We start from the raw sequence: 25,110 nt of genomic DNA, 5'->3' as shown, positions 1-25,110 counted from the left end.
TGTGTAACAGGACTGAAGGCCTTTCAGGAATTTCCCCCATCAGGCTCTGGGCTGGAAGATCGCCGCAGAGTTAGGTAAGGAGCGGGGGTGCCTGGAGTTCTGTGGTTCCCAGGGAATCTGATCTGGCCTGGCTGTAGGGCTCGGGAGCAAAAAGCGGTGTGGCGGCAGCAGCGATAGGGGAAGTGCAAAGCCTCAGGATCTCGTTCAGACACCTCCTTCTGTGTTTGCTGCATTTGCTCAGCTCCCGTTTGTCTGCATCTAAAACCCGTGGTGTGTGTGTGTGTGTGTGTGTGTGTGTTTTGTTTTCAAACCACAGCAGGGGCGAAAAAAGAAGAAGAAAGGGTTATCCAAGACAGTGTAGGATGGGAGCGTTGCCCCTCAGCAGCCCCACTCAATTTTGATGGGGAGGAATAGCAAGAGGTGGTTGGGTGGGGGAGGCTGCAGTGGGTCAGGGTTGAAAAAGAGAGGGAGGGAGGGAGAGACTTGTAGCATTGATGGAAGCTGTATGCGCAGCACTAAGAAGGGGGCTGGCGGGTGCCATTGGCGATGGATCGGCACAGGGAGGGTGGATTGGCACGATGCCAAGGCCTAGGCGGCCGTTGCTAGGAAACCCAGGTTCCCTTGGCAGCCAGACCGCCGTTTCACTTTCATTAAAGGGTGAGGGAGACGGAGACAGAGAAGAAATGGGGAAAGTGGCAAGGGGGGGGAGGAGAGAGAGGCAGGTCAGGCGGAGCCTTTAGAAGGGGTGGTGGCGGGGTCGGGTCAAGCAGCAGCGTGTGGGGGTCACAAGGACGAGGGCACAGTGCGGAGCTGGGTTCAAATGCCCGCTGCAGAGGGCAGGGTGGGGTCGCATCGTGGTGTGCCAGCTCCTCCACCCCTTGGCTCTCATGAATAGATAAGGAATCAACTTCTCCCTCCCCGAGAAGGTTTTTCATGAGGAGAGGGTGTGTGCATGCGCATGTGCACGCTCTGGGCCTTTGGTTCACAAGGAAAGTGCAAAAGTGAGTGGGGGGGCAGTGGGGGGAGAGAGCAAGAGGGCAAAAGACCCACCGCTGGTCAATTTTGGGGGTGTAGTATCAAGACAAAGGAGGCAGTGGCCTTCTGCGCTCGTGCTTTTCAAAAAAAGAATATTCCGCAAAAAATTATAAACTACACAGCAACCCTTGGTCCCCCCACCCCCTCTGCAAGCTCCCTACTCCCCCTCACTTGCTTTGAGGAATTTTAGGCCCAAAGCCTAATCCCTTTCTCTTACACTCCCCACCCCACCCCAAAAACCCAGGCTGCTCTCTGCTGCCATTGTCTCTACTGCCCTCCCCGCAAAATGGCCAGCACGGGTCATTTGGAAGCTGGGACAGAGGCATATGGGGAGGAGGGACATTTGGTGGCTGTGAGTGTCTGGAAGCGGGTGGGTGATGGGTTGGTAGATCAGGAGAGCTTTGGATTCCAACCTGGAATAGCTGTGGTTGGGCCCTGGCAAGTGAGGAGGGCACCACGCAGAGTGAATATTCGCTGCACTTAGGGAGACAAGTCGCTGCGTGGAGTGGCAGCCGGGGGGGGGGGGTCGGGAAGGTTGGGTCAGCAGACTGGTACTCCAGAGCAGCTGGCAATCTGGAGGGTGGGCGTTGAACTGGAAGAAAGGAAAGGAAGATAGATGGCACGGGGAGGGCCTCTCCAGTTGGTGCTTAAGGGTTGGCACAGGAGACGGTGGCAGGTAATGATATAGCTGGGGAGGGTTGGCGGTTGCGAAGCCGGGGGGGGGGGAGGGCAGCAGGTTCCAGGCATTTTGAGGCCAGGTTGGCGAGCAGAGAAGGCCTCGCAGGCATGCGGGTGGGGGCGGAGGAGGGCTGGCTGCCTGGCACTCCGGGGGCCAGCCTGCTGGCGGGCAAGTTGGCATAGTGTACCGCAATACAGCGTGATGTGAATTCATTAGAGGCCAGAGCGAGAGAGCGAGACAGGAAGGGAAGGGAAGTGGCGGAGGGGGGGGGGGAGAATGGGAGACGGGCACTGACCCAAAGGCCAGACAATGGCAGCAGGTAACCATGGTGATGCGCCCGGCTGTGCCAGCCTAGCTGCCAAACTGGGAAGAGAGTTATCCAGACAACCCCTGGGGAACTGCCCGCCCACAGTGGTGTGGGGTGCAAGAGAGGGGTGGGTCACCCTTTTCCATTCTTCCCCTTCTGTCTACTATTTATGAATGTGCGGCTGGTGCCAACATGACCCCCCCTCCTTTCTGCTCCCACACTCCATCTCTACCTCCTCGGCTGTTTTCACCATCCTTCTCTCACACCTCTGTCTGATCTTTTCATCCCTCTGTCCTCTGTTGCTGTCTGGCTTGCCCCTGTTCTCCCCCCACCACGATCATCTCCCCCCCCCGCCCCGCCCCACAGCAGTGCCCTTCTTTCTTTCCAGCCAGACCCCTATCCACATCACATCCCCCTCTCCATCCCAGGACCCTCCTGTGTTGACAGTGCCACCTGAGGGACGGCGGGGGGGGGGGCAGGGAGGTGGCACTGTGCCCAGATCTGAGTATTCCTCCCTGCCTGCACGTCCCTATCTTTCTTCTCCATTGTCTGCCTCGGTCTTTTTGCTTTTCGCCTTCCTCTTGTTCTCCACGCCGCCGCCACAGCTGTCCGCCGGCTTCTCCCACCTCATGCTTGGCCCTCTCTGTCGTTTTATTTCCCACCCCCACCCACCCCCTGTGTATCTTGGCACGAGATGCCCATCTAATAGATATTCCGAGGCTCGCTCTCTGCCACTGCAGCCCCCCTCCCATTCCAGCACAGCACGTCAGGGTGAGTCCCGGTGCATGGTCTGTAGGTCCCTCACTCCACCCTTGTTCCCCATTTAAAAAACAACAACACAGAGAGAGATATTAAATGTTTAGGGGGAGATGTGACTGTTGTTGGGGGAGCATGCCTGGGATTTATTTCCTCCTTTACAGACCCATCTTCTTCTTGCGCTCCCTTCATCCTTTCATTCCTGCTGTCATATCTTGCAGCCAGAGAGTTTCGTGACCAGGCCTAGCCCTGTCGTTAGGCAAAGTGGGGCGGCTGCCTCAGGCGGCACATGTGGGCGGGTGGTATCAGTGATGAGATACTGGAGGGCAGAGCTGCGTGCATCATGCGGTCTGCTCTATGCCTCTTAAGCTAGCCTGTTGCCCTCAGGTACTACTTTTGTACCCGGAAAGGAGAGAGGGCGCCATGTTGTCCTTTGTCTCAAGCAGCGCAGTGCCTTGGGCTGTACGAGGAAGGTGCCTCTACGTATTGGGCTCCATACACTCTATACATTTAAAGCATCCCCGCAAAGAATCCTAGGAACTGTAGTTTACCCCTCCCAGAGTTACAATTCCCAGCGCCCTTAACACACAACAGTTGCCAGGATTTTGGGGGGAGGCTGACCTGAACAGAAGGAGCCTTGTCTTCTATGGGAGAGCAGGGATGGTGAACTTGTGGGGTGAGGGTTTCACTCAGAAGATGGGGCTAGTTTAATGGGTACCTAATTTAATATAGCTAATATATCTGGTTTTCACGACGCTGCAAAGATCCATTTCATTCTGAGCCACGAAAGGAAACCACTTTTCCAGTTTCTAACGCAGGAGAAGCGATGGCAGAATTAAAAAGTCAATTTGGATTTCTCAGGAAGGGCCTGTATTGCCCCTGTCGGTCTTCAATCCTGGTGTAACTTTTTCAGCATACTGTAATTAGAAAAATGCAGGCGATTACCTCAGAGTGCAGCCCATAGATAGGGATTATGAAGGCCTCCCCCCTCCCTCCAAAATTATAATTAACTTGATCAATATTCCGGTGTAGGGCTTGGAGAGATCCCTGCTGCCAGCCATTGTAGGCAGTACTGTGCTGGATGGAACAATGGTCTATCTCATTATAAGGCCATTTCCAATATTTCTAAATTTCCTGTGGCTTCTCTTGAAATTCCTTACGATGTTTTGCCCGAGGAAGAACATCTAAAATACCCCATGAATTTTGATTTAGGTGACGCCTGGCAACAGCCTAAGGATGCGTAGAACCGCCCAGATAATTATTTGTCAGTTGGAGCAAAATTCGTTTGGCTTCCCTCCCCGCCCTCTGAGGACGAATTTTAAAACGAACTCCTCAGGCGAAGTTTCGGCTGAAGCAACTGGAACCTGCGAAATGGAGCCTTTGCAGGGCACCAGGAACTGATGAGCACATTTCTTGGACTTGTACCTCAGAGAGGATTGTAGCATCAAGGCCTACTTTTGGAGCATCTGTCAAGACAGAGATAACCCGAAATAATAGATAGACCTGTTATTCAAATATACCTGCTTGCCTCTTAAGTCTACAGGACTTAGCATTTATATAATTAACTAGACCTCTTTCCTTTTTCCTCCTGGTTGGAGGAGGGTGCCTCTGAACATGGACAGAGTCTCTCTCTCTCTCTCTCTCTCTCTCTCTCTCTCTCTCTCACACACACACACACACACACACACACACACACTGGGGTGTTGCATGTTGGATTTTGGATGTAGGAAATGGGCTTATCACTCACTGATCCTAACCTAGCTTGCAAGGTTACATGTAACAACCCGGTGTAACATACCCTGAGCTCACTGGAAGAAGCGTGTTATGCAAATGAACAAAAGACAAAAAGAATTAAGGGGAACAGAAGGGTTTTTTTCTAGAGAAGTTTGTTTCCCCTGTGCTTCTTATTTTCTATGAAAGAATAAGCCCATTAAAATTGGGGGTTCAAGTATTCCCCACCACCTGGGAACTCAAAGTGATTAAACTACAAATGCACTCAGAATCCGCTAAACTCAGCTTTGCTTTATTCGGTTTGTACAGTCTCCTTAAACAAAGAGAAAAACTTTTCTCTCTTTTTTTCTAGACTAAGAACCAGAGAACCCATTTCTGAGCCCCACTGAAGAGAAATGAGGGAAGACAACCCCTAGAGGTAAGACTGTTAAATGAACATTATTTCCCCTCATTGGTAAACATCATTTCACAAGCAATTTGCACATTTAAAAGGACAACAAAAAGAAGTATTCTGCCGTTCTGATCTTGTTTGCTCTCACCTCAGCTTTGCTGCTGATGTTCCCATTTTGCAGATTGGGAGCTATAACTTGGGACAGCGATGACTTCCCTGAGACAGCCCAGTGAGTTCATTGCTGCCCAGAGATATGAACTTAGTTTGCCCTGGCTTTCTTCTTGGCCACCAAACAGTTGCCTCTACACATCTTCTTTATCTTGACTCCGCTGGAAGGCCCCAACCTTTCGCATCTTTATCAGGGCTACTTCAGTAATTGCAAGGAAGCATGGAGAGTGAAAGAATTCCTCTCCCCACCAGTAGTGTCAAGAGGCGAATGATGTGCATGTCCCCTGTGCCAGGGGATGAGGAACCCTTTTTCAGCCAGAGGGCCAAATTTCCCTCTGGACAGCCTTCCAAGGGCCACATTGGGCAGGGTCAGAAGCAAAAACAAGCAGAGAAACATAGGCAGATTTTACCTTTCTGCTGCAGGCTAGTTCCTACACAAACTCGCACACCCCACCCAGACCAGAAAGAGGCCTTGTCAGTCAGGCAGAAGTGTTTAGGGTGTGAAGCAGGCTCGGGGTTGGGGTATGGCTTGATGAGAGGGTGAGACTTCCAACAGTCAGGCAGATGTTGAGTGCCTGGGCCTCAGGTTCTCCATCTCTGCCCTTACAGGGTCATGAGTGTTCTGCCCTCTGCTTTAGGCAGATGTACTTTGTCCTGTGTGAGAAATAAACGCCACCTCCTTTATTTATAGGGAGAGGAGGCATATGTGGCTCGTGCTTTCTGTCTCTTACCACCCGTTCGAAGAATTTAAAGTAGCTGGTGATCGTACTACCCCCAAGCGTGGCGACCCCTAGTGAGAGGCTGTCATTGCACCCTACCCTTCCTGCCTAACCCTCCCATTCTTTCTCCACTTTTCAAAGGGCGGGAGGGGTGTAAGGTTTAGTGCTGCTTAACACCAAAGGATTGCCCACCCATCCCTCCCCAGGGTTCTTATGTCTTGCCTCTGAGCTGGAGAAACGCCCATTCATTTCAGCAAACCATGCACAGGAGAATTTCCTAAAGGACATTCTAATCAGGAGGAGGGATTTGCCTTTTGAATGTTCAGCCTCAGGCACCCAAATAACTTAGACTGGCTCTTGCTGTTGCGAGCCACCCACTTCAACACCTCTGTGACATGATTGGCACCGTCATTCTGAAGAGTCTTTGTACAGCAAAGTGTGGTGATGAGCATAATCAGCCTTTCCTTCTGCTCTTCCGGGCCCTCCCTGCAAATCTGGGTTGAGTTACTTTCATATTTTGAGTTGATTCACGGTTTCCTCTTACACTCTGCAGTGAGTCAGCGCTTTTATTTTGAAAAATCGTTATTTTGTTCTGAAAAGAACCGGGCGAGGCTTCTATTCACAATTCCGCTGCAGAAACATTTATGTTTGGAGCAGCTGGAAGCAGCTTTGGCTGGGGAGAGGGGACCAGAATCCATAAAGTGGCTAAGAGGCTAGGGTACCCCACCCGTGCGCTAAGCATCTGTCTGTGCAGAGAGAGGTTGATTTGAAGTGTTTGATGCCCTCACCCAAGCTGCATGGGAGCATCCGGTTTGCAGATCTGTGCCATACATTTAAAGCACATGGCTTTTCCCAAAGAATCCTGGGAACTGTAGTTTGTCAAGGGTGCTGGGATTTGTAAGTCTGCGGGGAGGAATACTACGCTTCCCATGATTATTTGGGGGAAGCCATGTGCTTTAAATCTATGGTGGGGGTTGTGACCTCAAAGCACGTTTAAAGCACAGGATTCTTTTGGTGGGCGGGTGCTTTAAACTTATAGTGTATACACTCCCTAGTGACCCTTCCCCCTTCATTCTGCATATTTAGTAGTGCTTCACAGCAGTGCAGAAGGAGCACAATTTCCATTTGGAAGCCCTGTGACAGCTCCCAAGATGGTGACCATAAACAACATTAGCTTTTATTGCTGCTGCATCACAACTATGGAGTCATTGTGATGTCCACCAAGACCCCTAGATTCTATTCACACGTATTGCTGGTAAGCCAGATGGCCCTCCCATGTTATATGTGTGCATCTGGTTCTTCCTGCCTTAGTGCAGAACCTTACATTTGTCCCTGTTGAAATTCATTTTCTTAGCTTGGGCCCAGTTCTCCAATCAGTTAAGGTCGTTTTGAATTCTGATTCTGTCTTCTGCGGCTACCCCTCCCAGTTTGGTGTCACCGGCAGATTTGGTGAGCAGTTCTTTCTTTTTTTATTAATATTTATTAAATTTTTAACAGAAAAGAGTTACAAAATAGTAACACACACACAAAAAAAAACAAAAATACAAAAACCAAATATTTAACATAAAAATAAAAAATAAAGATCCCTCTTTTATAATATCTTATATTCATTTACTTATTTTCGTGACTTCCTCACACCTCCCTTTTTTGTATTCCATTTAAAAATTTATTCAGCAAATTCATAACCTCATATTTTACCCTTAATTATTTATCTTCACATATTCTAACTTCAAATTTTCATCTAATATCCATCCCTTCTTGCATATTCTTATTTTACCTTATTACTAGAACCACTTCATTTTATTCCAACGTCATTAACATTCAATAATTTTACAGTGTTTCTGTAGATAGATTTTAAATTTCTTCCAATCTTCTTCCACCGACTCTTCTCCCTGGTTTGGTGAGCAGTTCTTTCATCCAAGCCATTTACAAAGCTGTTGCATGATGGGCTCAGGGCAGGACCCTGCAGCACCCCACTTTCTCCCAGAATGATAAGGAACCATTAGAGAGTGCTCTTTGGGTTGGGTCAGTCAACCATCTTGCAAATCTACCTGGCAGTTCCAGCCCCTATTTTCCAAGCTTCTCCACCGGAATACCATGGGGGACGTTGTCAAAAGAACTCAAGATACACTATGGTTCAGGGTACGCTCCTGTTTCCATATCCTGCCTTCCTGGTGCAAGTGAGCCAGTGCAAGAAAGGCTCAAGCGGTGCTTTTAAAACTCCAGTGCCATTTCCTCCCTACCAGCCTACAGTCTGAGCCCTCTGGATTGTCCAGGCCAGGTTTCAACAGAATGGATGACTCGTACAGGGATGAACTAAGTTAAAATTCCCTTGCCCAGCCATGGATGTGCTGGGAACTTTGGGCAGGCCACAGTTTATTGAGCTCAGCTTCCTGTCTCTAGAATTGCATCCTACCTTAGCACTCAAATGATCAAGGCCTGCTGTTATATACTCCAGGCTGCGCACGGCTCAAGCTGCCACTCCAGCTCACATTCATGGCTCTTCTTCCAGCAACAGGTAATCTGGTTTGGGGAGGGGCAGGGAAACCCAACCAGCAGAATCCTAGGTCCTTGAAGGATTCAGAATCCCAGGACACATATTTATCTTATTTTCGCCAAAAAAAAAAAAAGATGCTGATTTGGGAAAGAGCGTGCTGGATCAGGCCAAAGGCCCGTCTAATCCAGCATCTATTCCCAACTAGATATCCACATGCAAGCATGCAAGATGGAACTGAGCTCAACAGCACTCTCCCCTCCTATAGTTTCTAGAATCTGCTAATTAGGAATATACCACCTCTGACCAAGGAGGTAGGGAAATCCATTCTGTAAGCAAAATGTGTGTGCGTGCGGGGTTTTTTTAATGTTTAAAAGGGGGCAGTGGGAAGGAACAAAAGCCTCAGGCCCCCTTGGCTACCCCCTAACAACACCCTTGTTGCCCAGCTTGGGCCCACTTAATACTGATGATTAAAATAAGTAAATAAAATTCCAGGAACTGCATTCCTTGTTCCTTCTCCCTCCCACCAACAAAAAAACCCAACAACCCCAAGGTGATTGAAATCAAGTTTGTACAGATCTAATGCCATAAGATTGGCATTTTTTAGCTCAGACTCCTAGACTGTGTTTGTGTGTGTAAAATGACGTTTCATTTGGGTTACACACATAAATATTAAGCCTAAACACTGCTCAACAACTACCTCTAGCATTACATTAGATTATTTTATTATTTTGAAGCACAGTAAGGTGTCTGAGATAAAACATGTTACGTTATCATCTGGTTAAACTTACAACACCATAGCAGAATGCAGGTGGCGAAAGAGCTCCCCCTTGTGCATTTTCTCTGAAATTCCTCTCTTTAACCCACTGCCGCTACCCTCTAGCATTTTGTCCTGTGGCAACTGTCCTTTCTCTTTGTCGCCAGCTTCTGCAGGACGGTCCATAGAACAGGCTCACCAGCCAGAAATAAACTAGCAGAAGGGCGGGGGGGACACCCTCTTTGTTCAAAAGGCAGTGTGGGTCGTTTGAAGAAGAATAAGTGGGAGAGAGAGAGACTGTCGTGCCACTGGGAGAACTAAGAGCATAACCCAAGTCAGTTGCGCATTCTCTTTGGCGGTCACTCATAGCCGAGGGTCTTCCATGAACACAGTCTTAACAGTGTGTCCGTAATTGACTGTGGAGGCCAATTCTGGATCCACACGTCCTTCCACAGTGGGCACATAGGTCTCCAGGCGGGGTATGATCATGGTGAGGATTTGCCAAACGTGCCTTCCTCTTAGCTCATTTCTCCCTTTCATCCTGAATTTTTGCTTCTTCAAAGTCCACAACACCTTCAGTAGAGGCTATTCTCCAGTTCAAGCGCTTGCAGGCCAGTGTTTCTGCATTACGTTTTTTAGATTTGCCTTGAGAGCGTCTTTAAACCTCTCTTGTCGCCACCAGCATTTCGCTTTCCATTCTTAAGTTGGGAATAGAGTACAGTCAAACTTCGGGTCCTGAATGGCTCCGTTTCGGAACGTTTTGGCTCCCAAACGCCGAAAACCCCAAAGTAAATGCTCCAGTTTTCGAACATTTTTCAGAAGCCAAATGTCTGACGCGGCTTCCGATTGAGTGCAGGAAGCTCCTGCAGCCAATCGGAAGCCACACCTTGGTTTTTAAACAGTTCCAGGAGTCAAAGGGACTCCTGGAATGGATTATGTTCAAGAACCAAGGTACCACTGTAGTTGCTTTGGAAGATGATAATCAGGCATCCGAACAGCATATCCATAGTTGTGCATCCACCACTATGAGAGCCACTTCCAAGACTGCATGGTGGTGAATAATAATAATAATAATAATAATAATAATAATAATAATTTATTATTTATACCCCGCCCATCTGGCTGGGTTTCCCCAGCCACTCTGGGCGGCTTCCAACAAAACACTAAAATACAATAACCTATTAAACATTAAAAGTTTCCCTAAACAGGGCTGCCTTCAGATGTCTTCTAAAAGTTTGGTAGTTATTTTTCTCTTTGACATCTGGTGGGAGGGCGTTCCACAGGGTGGGTGCCACTACCGAGAAGGCCCTCTGCCTGGTTCCCTGTAACCTGGCTTCTTGCAGTGAGGGAACTGCCAGAAGGCCCTCGGCGCTGGACCTCAGTGTCCGGGCAGAACGATGGTGGTGGAGACGCTCCTTCAGGTATACTGGACCGAGGCTGTGAATTCACAGCTGGCCTGGGATATGCTCTTAGTTCTCCCATGAGGATGGCAGGTTCTTAGCAAAGTGTTGCCAGGTGGCCTGCCCTTTCAAACACTCTTAATGCTGATGGGCCCTGGTGGCCTTATCTGTCAGTGTGGTGTAGTGGTTAAGAGCGGTAGTCTTGTAATCTGGGGAACCGGGTTCGCGTCTCCGCTCCTCCACATGCAGCTGCTGGGTGACCTTGAGCCAGTCACACATCTCTGAAGTCTCTCAGCCCCACTTACCTCACAGAGTGTTTGTTGTGGGGGAGGAAGGGAAAGGAGAATGTTAGCCACTTTGAGACTCCTGAAGGGGAGTGAAAGGCGGGATATCAAATCCAAACTCTTCTTCTTCTTCTGTCAGTGGCAGACAATAGCTATTGGACAGGTGCTCTGATCAGCACCTTGGCAGTGGGACTTTTCCAGTGGATCATCTTATTACAATAGCCAGCCTTTCTTTCACAGAACTCATGGCAGCAGACATGAGGTTCCCAGTTGTGGCCTTCTGCCAGGTGCAGACCAGACCCACACCTGCTTAGCTACATTACTGTTGCTGTGTTCTATGCCTTCAGATCATAGGCTTACAAGAAACTAAATTAATTATATTTTTTATTTAAAAAAAATCAGTTTTATTAAAGGTTCCAACCTAATATACCATCAAATTCAAACTAAACTAAAGAGAACAATAAAAAACAATACATCAAACTGGAAAAAACTGACAAAAAAAGAAAAATACATTAATAATAATCCTCACATGATCCTCATGAAGCACAAAATTATAAATATACCTATGTAGCGCTCAGTCACTGTTTTATCTTAATCTTCACACATACAGAGAGTAGAATCCTCCCACCTGAGAGAGCTCCCCCTTCCTTAGTCCCCCCCCGAGAAAAGCCGCTCTGACCTGCCTCTCATACAGCCCCCTTCCTCTTCTCTCTGTCAGCCCCCCGTACATGTCTTCATTTATCACAAATATAATTTTTTAGACGTTAAGACGTACATCTAGTGAATACTACTAAGAGAGCCATCAAAGATCACACAAGAAACCCAATCTCAAAAGAAAAAGAGATGAGAGAGAAGAGAAAGTAGAGAAAGGTTAAAAAGAAGAAATACTACAATTTTCCTATTTGCCAATTGTGAATATAACTGTTATTCATAGTATTTAACACATATACTGCAGAGCAATTCCAGCTATAAGTAAGATCTAGTTATTGTGATGAAGAAACTCACTTTATTCTTCCTTCTCTCCTCTTTCCCTCTCTCCCACAAATCCCAGTGTTTTTCTTTTCCTTCCACAGCCTTGCAGGTTTTTCTGCCCTGCGCTGCAGGCCTCTTCAGCTCCTCCCAGCTCCTGCCGTGGTTTTGCCGGTTGCCATAAACCCGTAGATCCGAACTTGCGGTACGACTGCCTCACACAAGCTCGAGTCTGTGGGTATGTGTCGACCTTGGCCAGGACTTCCAGACACGCTGTTGCACCCGGACCTTCTCTCTAGTGTTGGGGCTTAGATACGGACCCCCCAGAAAGTTGGCGAGAGCTGATGTCCCTGCAGCAAAAGCAAGCAGTGTGACAACTTCCAGATCCCCGTTCTCTGGAATCATTCAGCTGAAAGGGCAGGGGAGAGCACAAAACGTGGGAATTTAGCTTCCCAAGAACCTCAGCTTTTGTTTATTTTATTTTTTTTAAAAAAAGAGCAAGATCCTAGTCCATATGCATCTAAAAAAAACATGCTTGGAAGTGTGTGGCGATACCTGCTGAAATTCCAGAGAGGTTGTTGTGTAGGATTTTAGTGAAAGGGGGCGGACAGGCCTTCAAGTGCCCTACATAGCTCCACGGTGCTCCCTATGTTAAGCAAATCCAGATTCAGTGGTGCAAAAATTAATAACAATTATGATGATACTTTATAAATAGAATAAATTATGCAGAGGAGAAACAGCGAACGTTTGCCCTACCGGCTAGTTTAAACAGGTTGCAGCATTTGGACTGCCTGGAAAGATATTTTTCCTTTTGTTTTCAGCAAGCAGTTGGCACAGCCCTGCCAGCTAGCCCCATGACCAGCATCAACAGTTGGCAGGGCTGGCACCTGCCAAGCCCCAGAAGCTGCTGCAGACCCCCTCGCCAATCCTCCCTGCTAGGGAATTTGCGATCTCCCAGGCCTGCAAGTTGCTAGATCTTCGTTCCAATTTATAGGCACAGATTTTGTAAATGCTGCCTAGAAGCAACAGCCTTTGCCCCAGAAGCCTCTTCCCTGTATCTCATATGCTTTGAGGCTGCCTCTGATGATGCAGGGATAAGGGAAAGTCTGATTTTGGACCAGAAGGATCCCTAAGGGCCTCTTATCCAAGAAAACCTGAAGCCAGGTCTTCTCTCTCTTACATATAGCTGGGTGGAAGCCAAGCGCATCTGAGAAGAAAACCCATTCTATTTCCTCAAGGCAGTAGGTTTCTATGATCTTGGAGGGGGCGAAATTGGCCTCTTTCTCTTTGGTGGTAGGGCTGTGTGAAAACCTCTGTCTCCTGCAGCTGGACTTCCTCCTAGCCAACGAATGACTGGTGTCTTCAATCTGCGGCGCAGCTTGTCTCTTCCTGCTGGGGGTCCTGCCACATTTCCAGACGAAACCTGGTTGGGAAGCTTTCTCTCCTCTTCTTCCAACTCCTGCTGCGTGGCCTCGTGTTGAGGTAGTAGGTTGTATGGTTTAGAATAACACCATCAGGAGATAACTGTACAGCCTCCTAGCTTTCCCTGGGGCAACGCCACCATCCGAGTTGGTCCACTTGGCAGCGGGGCGCCAGCCGCCATAAGGGTGAGTAGCAAGCAAGGTGTCTCCCTGTTGCTGGAAGCGATTTGGCTTAACCTCAGAAACTCCCTGTTGCAGTTTCCTCATGGGGTGGTGCACCGGAAGGCAAGCCACATGCCTAAAGCTGTACACCGGCTTCACGAGACCTGGAAATGGTTTGAGAGAGGCTCCTCTTTGTGTGGCACAACACACACACACATTTATTTCATCTACACACCTATTTGGTTGAAGGAGAAAGTTGCACGCCAGCACGACCCCTCTTTGAAATGCCCTTCTTTTAAGGGGGCTGCTGTTTGTTGCATTGCCAAAAAGGAGGGGATGGGTTTGCATAAAATGTGCACCTGCTAATTCATATGGATAGGTGCAAATGTAGAAGCAAGCACTGCAATTTAAATGGAAGTTAAATGCATTTGACCCTACTGTGGCAGAGGGGGACGAAGTGACTCTTGTGTCTTCTCAATCTGCTTTCTGGGTGCTGCTAACTTGCAGGGGAAGTAGAAGGGACCCTTCTGCTTGCCTTTAATTATGGTGTTTCGTCTTTAAACCATACTTGGTCCAGCCATCCTTTCAAGCAGACAACTGTTAGCTGTAAATTATTATCATTATTACTGTAATCAGCAAACAGATATACAGTTTAAAAACAAAAACCAAGCAAAAGACATTCGGAAGCATATTAAAGGTAAAGGGACCCCTGACCATTAGGTCCAGTCGCAGACGACTCTGGGGCTGCGGCGCTCATCTCGCTTTACTGGCCGAGGGAGCCAGCGTACATCTTCCGGGTCATGTGGCCAGCATGAGTAAGCCGCTTCTGGCAAACCAGAGCAGCTCACAGAAACGCCATTTACCTTCCTGTCAGAGTGGTACCTATTTATCTACTTGCACTTTGACGTGCTTTCGAACTGCTAGCTTGGCAGGAGCAGGGACTGAACAATGGGAGCTCACCCCATCGCGGGGATTTGAACCGCCGACCTTCTGATCGGCAAGCCCTAGGCTCTGTGGTTTAACCCACATACTTCCATCCAGTGTTTTCTTGAGGTTTGCAGGTACAACATTCTTCAGCTGCCAAACGGCTGGGTGAATGGGAATGTTTTCAAATTCCTCCTGAAAGTTAATAATGAGGGAGGCAGGCACTCCTCACTAGGATACATGGCAACCCTATATCTTCAGAAATCTTGGGGCCGGAGGCAGGCCTCTTTCTCCAGGTTCATAGGCTGGAGAGGTTGCTGAATACAATTTTCAGTGGTCAGGAATGAAGATTCAGTGCCTTGCAGGACTCCTTGTGGCTAGCGGAAACCGCACAATTAAAAACTCAAGATTGCCGATTCTGCATAATGCGTTATGTAGAACAAATTTGCAGGTTTGCGTGACAGTTGCCTTTCTTTCGGTGCAGGCCATTGTTTATGTAAATTACACTGGTGTGAGAGTGTGTTGCGTTCGTAGGCATATAGTTTGGGTTCCTCCCCCCCAATTGTGTTAAAACATGTGTATTGTACAGGAGGTTTAAAGACAAAGATTCCGCGGGTGCTGACCTACAAGGGATGCCCGGCCTCTGAGGGTAAAAGGGTTTGAGAAATGGAGTTGACCTTGGAGAGGAAGTGAGGAATGGTGGGCAAGGTGGATGTCTGGAGCAGCTGTAATAAATGATACTGAGCCTAGGAGAAAGACAGGGGAAGGCGTGCAGGTGCTGGAGATATACTTGTTGCGTTTTTATCTTGCCCTTCGCCCAAGGGTGGCATGCAAGGCCTTTCCAGATGGGAAAGGATGGCGCCGTCTCTTTATGTGAGGTGCTCAAATGCCATGTGCTGCACAAGCAACATGGGAGCAACAGATGGCTTTGTGAGTCACATTAGGGGAAATCGGAGGGCACTGAAGAAGCCCGGGACCACATACGAGGAGGCAAGTTCATACCTGGCCTTAAGGGCGTGTGAAGATGTCAGCTGTGCATGTTGCCCCTTGCGCTAAGTTGTGGTGAGGCACATCACCGTGTGATATGCAGGGTCTCTCCACGACCTTTCTGCTGCCCCCTGTGTTCACCCCTTGTGTTCACTCAATTGGGCAGAGAAGGATTTGTGTTACGTTCCCTTGGCAGTGGATGAGCAAAGTGGAAGAGATTCTGTGTGCAGGACTTCGGTGTGTGTGTGTGTAAAGGGGGTACTTATTCCAGATAAATTATTCTGCAATCTTGTTTTATTTTAAAGCATGATCCTAGGGGAGTGACCTTTTGGTTCTGCGCACATGGAGGGCAATACGCATTTACAGAACCACAGGAATACGCAGATCTGGTTGTGTTTTGTAACCTTTGGGAAATAGAGTGTGGTCTGAAGCAGCTCTTTGTTTTACTGCGTGAATTGTCCTTGTTTGTGCTGTGAGCGACTGTCTGGCGTGGTGTGGAAGCTATATTGTGAGATGTAGCCTTTGTTAGCAACACAAAGCCCTTGCAAAAGCAATGCATGGAGTTGGGAAGTACCAATTTATTTATTTTTTAAGGGTTGTACCTGTGGGCACTGGGCATGCACTTTTTGGGGTGGGGTCAGCTACCTGCATGGGAGGGGCTGCTTCAGACGGGCCATTTGCCTTGCACCTCACGTGCCATTGTCTAGGTATGTACATGCGTGTGGTGCATCTGTGCTTCATGCGTACACTTAATGTGGAGAGGGTGTGTATTTCAAACGTGAACATGGGGGGGGTGCATGTCTCTCTGGGGCAGACCACAGTTCCCTTGGCTCCAGCGTTCTGTGCTCAGCAACGATCAGGCATGATAGTGCGGGCCATGCCCATTTGCCCCATGTAATTTAAGATACACTGCCCCTGAAAATGGAGGGTCCATTCCTCTTGCACGGATGGTTCCGGCTTGTGCCTTGCGGCACTTTTTTTGTCATTTTCACGCGAGGCAGCCATGCGTGGCTGGCATGCTCTTGACTTGTGGCGGGCCATGCAACATGGCATGTCTGGCTCTCAGTCCATGTGGTGTGGCTTGCGTCTTTTGCCTTGCATTTGCCAGCCGCGTTGTGCACGCTCTTGTCCGATGGGCGCAGAGTGTGGCGTGGGTCTGTTTGGGCTCAGCCCCACCTGCCTAGCTCACCTGCCGCTTATTGTCTCGGTTTGCTGCCATTTGAATTTTTCCCAGCCAGCTCCCTCCCTCCCTCTCCGCCGCTCCCTCTTCTCCCCTCCTTCCCTCTCTCACTCTCTCTCTCTCTCTCTCTCCCCCCGCCCTCCCTGCCGTCTGGATCCAGGCAAGTCTGATAAAGTTCCATTCCAGACAACAGCCGCATTGCGTTGCTACAGCATAGACAGCGGCCCAGGGAGAGAGAGAGAGAGAGAGAGAGAGAGAGACATACAGCCAGAGCTAAGCGATGATGGGGAGAAAGAAAGAGGAGAGCATCCGTCAGTAGGCACAACCACCCATGAACCACAGCCAAAACCAAGGACGGAGGATGGCAAGCGAGGAGGGCAGAAGGAGAAGAGGACCAGAACAGGTTAACCTTCCCTGCATGGGGAGTTCACCAGCCCTGACCTGCGGGGTGGGAGAAGAAGGGAATTGACAAGGGAATAAGGAGGACCAGGATGGAGGCTGGAGGAAAGGGGCTGGGTGGGTGAGTGCAAGAAACAGGCGATGAAGAATAAGGGGAGGGGAAGGGGCTGACACAGAGCAACAAGGAGGAGAGAGGCGATGAGGCAGAGGTGCTGGAGAGGATGGTGGGTGGGGGGACAGATGGCATGTCAGGGGCAAGAGGGAGAAAGGGAGATGGGTCAGCCTTTGCGCACAAAGCTTGGGTGGTGAAGGGGATTGGCAGGTAGGTTGATGACCTTAAGTTTGGTGGTGAGGAAGGGGGAATGTGTGGGGTTTTTGTGTGGGAGGAGGCGACTCACCTTCCTTAGAAAGATGAGAAGCCCCGATAGCTGTGGAATGCTAAATTTCCATCCTGCCTGCCCCCTCCAGGGGCAAGTGGAAGCAAAGATGAGAACAGAGAGAAGCACTTTTTCTCTGGGGTTCAACAGTTGCCACCTGGGGCATCTCTCTCTCTCTCTCTCTCTCTCTCTCTCTCCCTCTCTCTCTCTCTCTCTTTCATATGTCATGTGTGTCTTTCTCCAAGGAAGGCGAAATGCATGCGCAGTGTCCCCATCCCTCCCACCCAGCCAAACCAACCGGGGGTTTCTTAGAGAGGTCCCAGCTGCTACCATCCCTGTGGGCACTTCCTGACATAACACACCCGTGGACCCATGACCTCATTGAGGGATCTAATGCATGACCCCCCAAAAAAAAAAAACATTGCCTCCCCCTACTCCAAAATACAAGATGGACACGCTGTATGCGCATTGGAACGATTCATGTGCGTGCACACACGCCTCGGGGGCCACACCCACCCAAGGGATTCCCATCCTCAGATATACACAAACCTCTTTTGAAAACACTATTGGGTTCTTTTCTCAGGGGGAAAAATGCACACACACACACAGAGGAAGAGTCCTCCAGGACTGGTCAAGGAGGAAAAAATCTGCATGTGAGGGAGCTGGGTGTGGGTGTGTGTGGGAACAGAAAGACGGAGAAAGCGGTTCTTAAGGTTATTCGTCACAGATCGCCTTTCGTTGTGTGCATGGATAACTACTGTTTGTGTGCGGTAGGGTGAGCCAGATTTGTCAAGTTGAAAGCAATGGGAATTACGTGCCACAAGTTCCGTATAACAAGGAGAGGGGGGGGTGTGCCATGCCACATGCATGTGCCATGAATCCATTGTGCACCACGGAGGCAGCGTGCTTGAAAGGGGCAGTTTGGCAGAGGTCTGTGAGTGCGCGGAGAGAGGGTATTGTTTGCGGAGAGGATGGCGTGGTTTGCGGGCAGTGGTATTGATGTCAAGGTGAATGCATGAAAGAGATCTCTGTGCGGGGAAACACGTGTAAGCCTGTGTGTGCCCGGGGTGTGAGCGCGAAGGAGCGGGCAGGCGTGTTTGCTGTGCGTGCCGTGGCTGCAAATGTTCAAATCCTTGGTATTCCTCTGGACAGAACATGCTCACATAACACAGACCCCAAGCAAAAGTATCTGTTGGGGAGTTGGACCCTGTCTCTGCCTGGAGTGTCTGCATCATAGCATGTTTGGAAGATGGCTTGTATCCAGCACAGTCTTGGGCTGAAGGAAGTTTGGTGTATGTGTGCCCATGTGTGTGTGTTGTGCTTACATCATGAATTGGCCGTAGAGAGATTTGTGTACGTGGTTGCTGGCTTTGGGGAAGCTGGTGGAGTTACCTGCAGATGGTTTGGGTTGTCCATTAGATGTACTTTTTGGAAAAGACAAATGTGCTGGTGCAGGTGTCTCTCCTATTATATCACAGAGCCGTTCGTGATGTGGCTTTTGGCTCACCTCGCCCAACGCCTGCGCCCAGCGACAGCAACAAGAAACACACCCTGACCAGGTGAGTTGGTGGGTGGGGAGAAACACCCTTTTGTGTTCAAGGACTGGGCTCCAGCCCCTCCAGATCTCCCTCAGACTTGGCTGGTTATGCTTTTCCATGCAGCCCTGATCAGTGTCCCTCGCCTAACCTAGCGAGTCTCCGTGGCGCTGCTCCCTGTGGACTTCTCAAAGGCCGCCAAGGACTGTTTCACATGATGGCTGCAGTCAGGTGCCCACCACTTCTTTCGGCTTGTGGGTCAGCCGATGTGCTCGCCCCGAGCAGATGCTGCCACTTTCTCATGTCGCCTCAGATCAACACCCGTTGGCAGCAGACGAGGCAGACAGCTTGCCACAAAATCAGGGGCTGAAGCAGTGGCCACGAGAATCACAGTTGTGGAGACTCAGCCCTGAGCAAGCTGCTGGTTTTCCGTGAGGAGGGCAGTCTGTGCCTTGGTGGGCTGGGGGGGGGGGCGGTCCTCTCACACAAGGGCTGAGTTCAACAGGGCCCCAGAGCCTCTCTTGAACTTTCTGGGCCAGCACGTTTCCCTGACTTGAAGCCTACCCAGAGATTGAGCCGGCCAGAGCAGTCAGCCCCCTGACTGCATTGAAATCCACTTCACCATTTGCAGCAGCAGGGGGACAGGCGCAGTTCTGTGTCCTCTGGCATATGCTGGAACATTCCAGAAATGTAGGCCCATCCCTTATCCAGAGTGTAAGGGAGTCTCTCTGGAATCTTAGCAGGAACTAAGGCCCAAAATGCAGAAATGGCAAGAGCACAGCGGGCACAGGCTGAAGCTGTCCCACCTATAATATGCTACCCAATATTGAGGTTGAAACATCCCGGTGGCTTCTCCTTGCCCACCCACTTTCCGCAAACTTCTCAACTGGCGCTTATCGAAATGGAGATCAGGCCCAGGCTTTTCTCCAAATTGAAAGCATCCTTTAGAAAATTTTCTAAGAATGGCGCCCTTCAGAACTTCCAAATTTCCCACAATAGTTCATTTAATTAAATATGTCTTGCCTAGCCTGGTTTTGTTTTCATATTTGTTCAATGCTTAAAAAAAGAAAAGAAACAGCTTATATCCTCCCAAACAGCCTTCCCTCTTTTTAAAAACCCTTTTTTAAGATTCCACTTCTTATTTAGCAACTGGCTTTGATGCTCTCTTTCGCCATGACCTTCCTGAGTTCACATTACCTGTTCTCAGTGTGGTTCCCCCCTCCCCAAGCACCACATTCTCTGCCCTTTTGTGATTGTATTTTCTTCGGGGCATACCCTTTTGGTTGCACGTAGTAAAACTCCCACCTTTTTTGGGGGGGTTGCATTTTCCTGGGTCCATTTTCAGCAACTCTTGGCTGTAACACATTACGAAACCTTTGTCCCCCAGACGTTGCCAGACTCCACCTACCACCAGTCCCCCACCAGCCTGGCCAGAGATCAGGGGTGACAGGAGCTGTAGTCCAGCAGCATTTGGGAGGCCCACACATTCACATTCCCCCCATCCCTAGTACTCCAGCGATGCTCTGCCCTGAAAATGGTTAGCTGCTGTAGAGCATTGGTCTTCAGCTGGTGGTTTGGGTCACGGCCTAATCCAAGGTGGGTTACAACAGGAGCACTTCCCATCGTGCAGTTGCATGGTAAAAGATTAAGAAATGGGTCCTCAAATGCATGTTTGAGTTGCAAGTGCGTCCTGGGTCTGAAAAGGTGGGAAGCTACTGCTGCAGGATATTAGGAGAGGTGGGTGGCAGGAGGGAGGGGGGAGGCAGCGGGACATCTACCTTTGCTGCATTTCAATCCTGATTGCTTGCATACCATTGGGGCAGGTAATAGCATTGCAAAGTGACAGTGGGCTGTAGCCAACGCTCATTCTTCTCAGAGCAGACCCACTGAAATTAATGGGCACAACTGATTTAGGTCCATTAATTTCAGTGTTGTCTAAGCAGAAATCAGATGGACCCAGAAGGATTGGCAGTTAAATAGATCTAGTTTTGGTGGGAACTGGCAGAATAAAAAGGTTGGCTTCCGCTGGACCAAGGGCTAAGTGGGAGGCTTGAGGAGGTGCCGGACTTCAAGCTTCCCAGGATATTGTATTCTTTGGCCTAGAATTTTTTCTTTCAGCTTTCAGATACTTGGCGGCTGGCTACCAATACTGAGTGGTCCCGCATGTGTCTGGGAGGACACTCTGTGCGTGTTCAGGGTAATTTCTTGTTCATCTCACTTTCCATGTCCTAATATTTGGCGTTGCGAATAATGATCCAGCCCTGGCAAAATTGGAATTGGATAATGGTGAAGATGATTTACGCAGCCACCGAGAGCTCCCTGGATGGCTTACAGCAATGATTTTAAAATGCAATATACAGTAATAATTACAAACCAACAATTAATAACAATATAAACCTTACTTTCATAAAGCAGCCTGAATTTAAAACAATTCAGAAGCCTGAGTTGAATAAAAAGGTATTTACTTGGCACTGAAAAGACCACTAAGAAGATGCGAGGTGAGACAAATAGCGTCAGAGAGACCCTGCTCTGAGTGCCAAGTGCGGTGAGCCGAGTGGCTCCAAAGGAGAGAGCCTTTTTGATAGTGGCACCATAGCCTGCCTTCAGTGTCGGTCAAATGCCTTCCTTATGGTATTTCTGGTGCCTTTTTATTCACCCAGGTGTTTTAACTGTGTTTTAAACCCGACCCGCAAACCGCCAGATAATTAGATATGAGTTATGTCAGAAAAGCAACAGGGCGTTCTGTTTTGTATTTTAATTTTCAGGGGAAGCTAAAAAAGAGAACCGCGTTGAAAGAATTGACCCAGTTCCGCTGAACTTAAAAGGTGTCATTAAGGCTTCCTTGCATTTCCAAAGTGGCTGCCATCCTTCTGCTTTGCTGCCTGCCTTGGCGAAGGAGGGGAGGTTTAGGGATAAAAACGAAACTAGAGAACAAGAGACTTTGAGGACCTGCCATGATTTGTGTGTAGCAGCAGTTGAGGAAGGGAAGTTTGCTTGCTCTTTTTATTCCTGTCTTGCTAACCTTATGGTGCCTTGTCTCTCACCTGTTTTTCCCCCTCCCAGGTTAAGGAGTCCCATGGGGGAACCACCTCCTCCCTACCCCTGCCTGCCCCTTCCTGTTATAGTCCCATTATCCTTTCTCTGCCTTCCTGCTTCCTCATTTCCCGGCATCCTCTCTGTCCCTGAGACCCTTAACCTGTGAGGAAGCCCAGAGGTCACAGGTGAGGTTCTTGGGAACTGAGCGGGTAGCCCACCCCCTGCGACCCCCAAACATCAGGGTTATTGCCTCGTTCCCCCAGGACGGAACTAGATGCATTGTGAAATACTGTGGCTGCCTTGTCATTCAGAATGGTGAAGAAAGCAACTGCTTTGAGTGGATTCTATCTTACGCTGCGGGGAACACCCAAACTCACAGAAAAGCTCTTAAGATGAATGGTTTGCACAGCATCGGCCCGATAGGGTGTGTGATCTTTGTGCTATATACTTCTGGTCTCACAGCTAAAACCCATACTGCTCCCATCTAGAATGTCCCATTTCCAGCACGACCTCCTATCCTGGGTACCAGAACCATAGAGGCTTCGCCTGTGTCAGCAGTTTCACTAGTGAAAAACTGAACTTCCTCCAAAAGGAAGTTGCCCTGCTGTAGCTGTTCTTGCCCAGTCTTGGGGTGTTATCAGAGACAACAGAATGCAGAAATGAATTGGCCTGGGCCAAGTTGGGAATGTGCATCTTCATTGGCTTCTAGTTAGGGCTCGCTTTCGCAAAGAACCCCTGGGAACTGGAGCTTTTGTGAAGGGACCAACAAGTCCCTCTCTCAGGATCCCTGGACTTCTTGTTCCCTGCTGCAGCTCCTACAGTTCCCAGGATCCCTTGGGCATCATTTACACTAGTAAACATCAGTAATGTAAGAGACGCTCCCCTTGTGAATTGGCAGTGGCAGTGGCACATATGGTACTTCTTCCCTAGAGTCGAGGAGTTTTCGGTACTTTAACCGAGGTTGGGAGAGCCTTTCCCATTGCTGTGTTTGCACCAGCCACAGAGATAACTCAGCTGCTCCTGTGCAGGCCTCTAAAGGCCTCCACAGAGGCACAGTCGTGAAGCTTGAAAGGTGCAGTTGACCCACAGCCCAAAGTTATCCCTGGCTGCCTGGAATTGCGATCCATCCCCCTCCAACCCAGCATGAACCGCGACTGATTTCTAGTCACTGCATCAAAACCTATTCTAAGCAAGATGGTAATTTCTGGATTTTCCTGATTGGACCATTACGCATTAATCAAGGGAGCCTTAACCCTGCCTGATCTTCTGCAGTAGAATGTTTTTAACACCACTGAGAAGCATCTAAAGATAACTGGACGTGCTCAGCTTTGAGGTGTTTCTTTATTAGGTAAAGGTAAAAGGACCCCTGACCATTAGGTCCAGTCATGGCTAACTCTGGGGTTGTGGCGCTCATCTCGCTTTATTGGCCGAGGGAGCCGGTGTACAGCTTCCGGGTCATGTGGCCAGCATGACTAAGCCGCTTCTGGTGAACCAGAGCAAAACATGGAAACGCCGTTTACCTTCCCACCGGAGCAGTAACTATTTATCTACTTGCACTTTGACGTGCTTTCAAACTGCTAGGTTGGCAGGAGCAGGGACTGAGCCACGGGAGCTCACCCCGTCACGGGGATTAAAACCACCAACCTTCTGATCGGCAAGTCCTAGACTCTGTGGTTTAAACCACAGTGCCACCCACGTCCCTGTTCCTTTACTACATGTGGTATAATACCAAGAATGACAAAGTACTCATGGTTGGGTACACGGACTAATCCTTTCACACATATGTGGGCAACCCACAGGCAGTCATCAGAGGCCCCGACTGTGGCCCACTCAAGTGTTCAAGTTGCCCCCAGCTGCCAAACTTGTGCATGCAAAAGGCCTCCCTGCCTGTCTCAGTACCGCTCCATCCCTGTTTTACTCTGACCTCTGCCGTTGTTTAAAACCACCATTTTCCTCTCAGTGTTGCTCCACTAGTACTTTCCACAAACTTCTGCCATTATTTAAAACAACTACATTTTCTTCTTTCCAGTATAGCTCCCTATCACTGCACTCCCAACTTTCCCCTCTTCCGTTCCGTAGCTGCCTCTTGTGGGATAGATAAAGCATGTGTAGCCTTCAAATATTCCATAGTACTTACTCGAACCTCTACTCCTGTTCGAAAGTACCACTTCCTCTCATTTTTCTCCATCCCAGCTTTAGTCAAACTTAACCCTGTTGTTTCAAAACACCACTTTCCCCTGCTCAGTGTCCTCCCTCCCTTGCCATGGCCACTGCTCTTGTGCAACCTGCCTTCAATCTTGCTCCGCGATCCTGCCCCTGACTTCATCCAAATCCAAGATTGTGATGAAGTACGACATCCTTACATTTTTATTATAGAGGGAGATATGACTCTTTACTTCAAGCTAAACTGCGGGAGGCTGGTTTATTTTTTTACACCTTCCCCACCCAAGGGAGCAGGTTTGACAGGTGTCTCTGTGCCTTTAAGGCTCCTCAGAGGGAGACACCATCAAATGACTGATCCCCTCTATCTCAGCAACATTGGGGGTCCACCATCCCACCTCAAGAAGAAACTGAACGGGAGGACAGTAGGGTCACTTTAGCAAAACCTGATGTTGCGTGTTTTTCTGTGACATTAAAGAACATGCTATCCAGCCCTCTGTTTTTCATATAGCCTGTCGTATCCCAAGGACACTGTGTAAGCAACAGGGGTAAGTTTGAAAAGAAATGGGAATATGCAACCGACAGTGCTAGTGAGCTCTTGTCATGCTCCATTTTGATGTTACATGGCAAAGGTGGATGATTTGCCAGTGGTATGGAGACCTTCACTCAAGTGTGAGGTCTGTTAATCGCATAGATAAGACGTGGTCTGTGCTTTCAGAGAGTACAACACAGCCTACAGCTAGCTGGTTGCACGTTCTGCTGTTGCAATTCAAGTGACATATCAAATCCATGAACGGTCATTTTTCCTAAACAGGAGGATGGATGGTAAAGTTCATACCTGCTGCCTGTCTTCTGCAGGTTGCCCTTCTCAGTTATCCTGGAGAAGTGGTACAGGCGAGGCAGCACAGGTGGGGCAACCCTATTTCCAGTGGGTGATTCTAGGTGGTTATCTAGGGCAGCACTTTTGCTGCTGCAGCAGCAGCAGACTGAAAGACCTTTTCCCACTGGTATAAAGGTAAAGGGACCCCTGACCATTAGGTCCAGTCACGGACAACTCTGGGGTTGTGGCGCTCATCTTGCTTTACTAGCCGAGGGAGCCGGCATACAGCTTCCAGGTCATGTGGCCAGCATAACTAATCCGCTCCTGGCGAACCAGAGCAGTGCACGGAAACGCCATTTACCTTCCCGCCAGAGCAGTACCTATTTATCTACTTGCACTTTGACGTGCTTTTGAACTGC

The 25,110-nt window shown here is 49.1% G+C and overlaps 1 long non-coding RNA gene across 1 annotated transcript; it reads left to right on the top strand.

Moving 5' to 3' along the window:
- The first annotated feature begins 1,577 nt into the window (after positions 1-1,577).
- On the top strand, positions 1,578-14,065 carry LOC307221787. Its single transcript, XR_013841515.1, has 4 exons — positions 1,578-1,711; positions 4,861-4,926; positions 11,773-11,928; positions 13,017-14,065. It is a non-coding gene; the product is annotated as an uncharacterized lncRNA (long non-coding RNA).
- The last annotated feature ends 11,045 nt before the right edge of the window (positions 14,066-25,110 follow it).

Source organism: Podarcis cretensis (assembly GCF_951804945.1).
Source record: "Podarcis cretensis genome assembly, chromosome: 8".
NCBI lineage: Eukaryota > Metazoa > Chordata > Lepidosauria > Squamata > Lacertidae > Podarcis > Podarcis cretensis.
The sequence above is the reverse complement of the archived record's forward strand: the minus strand, read 5'-3'. Positions and strand labels throughout refer to the sequence as shown.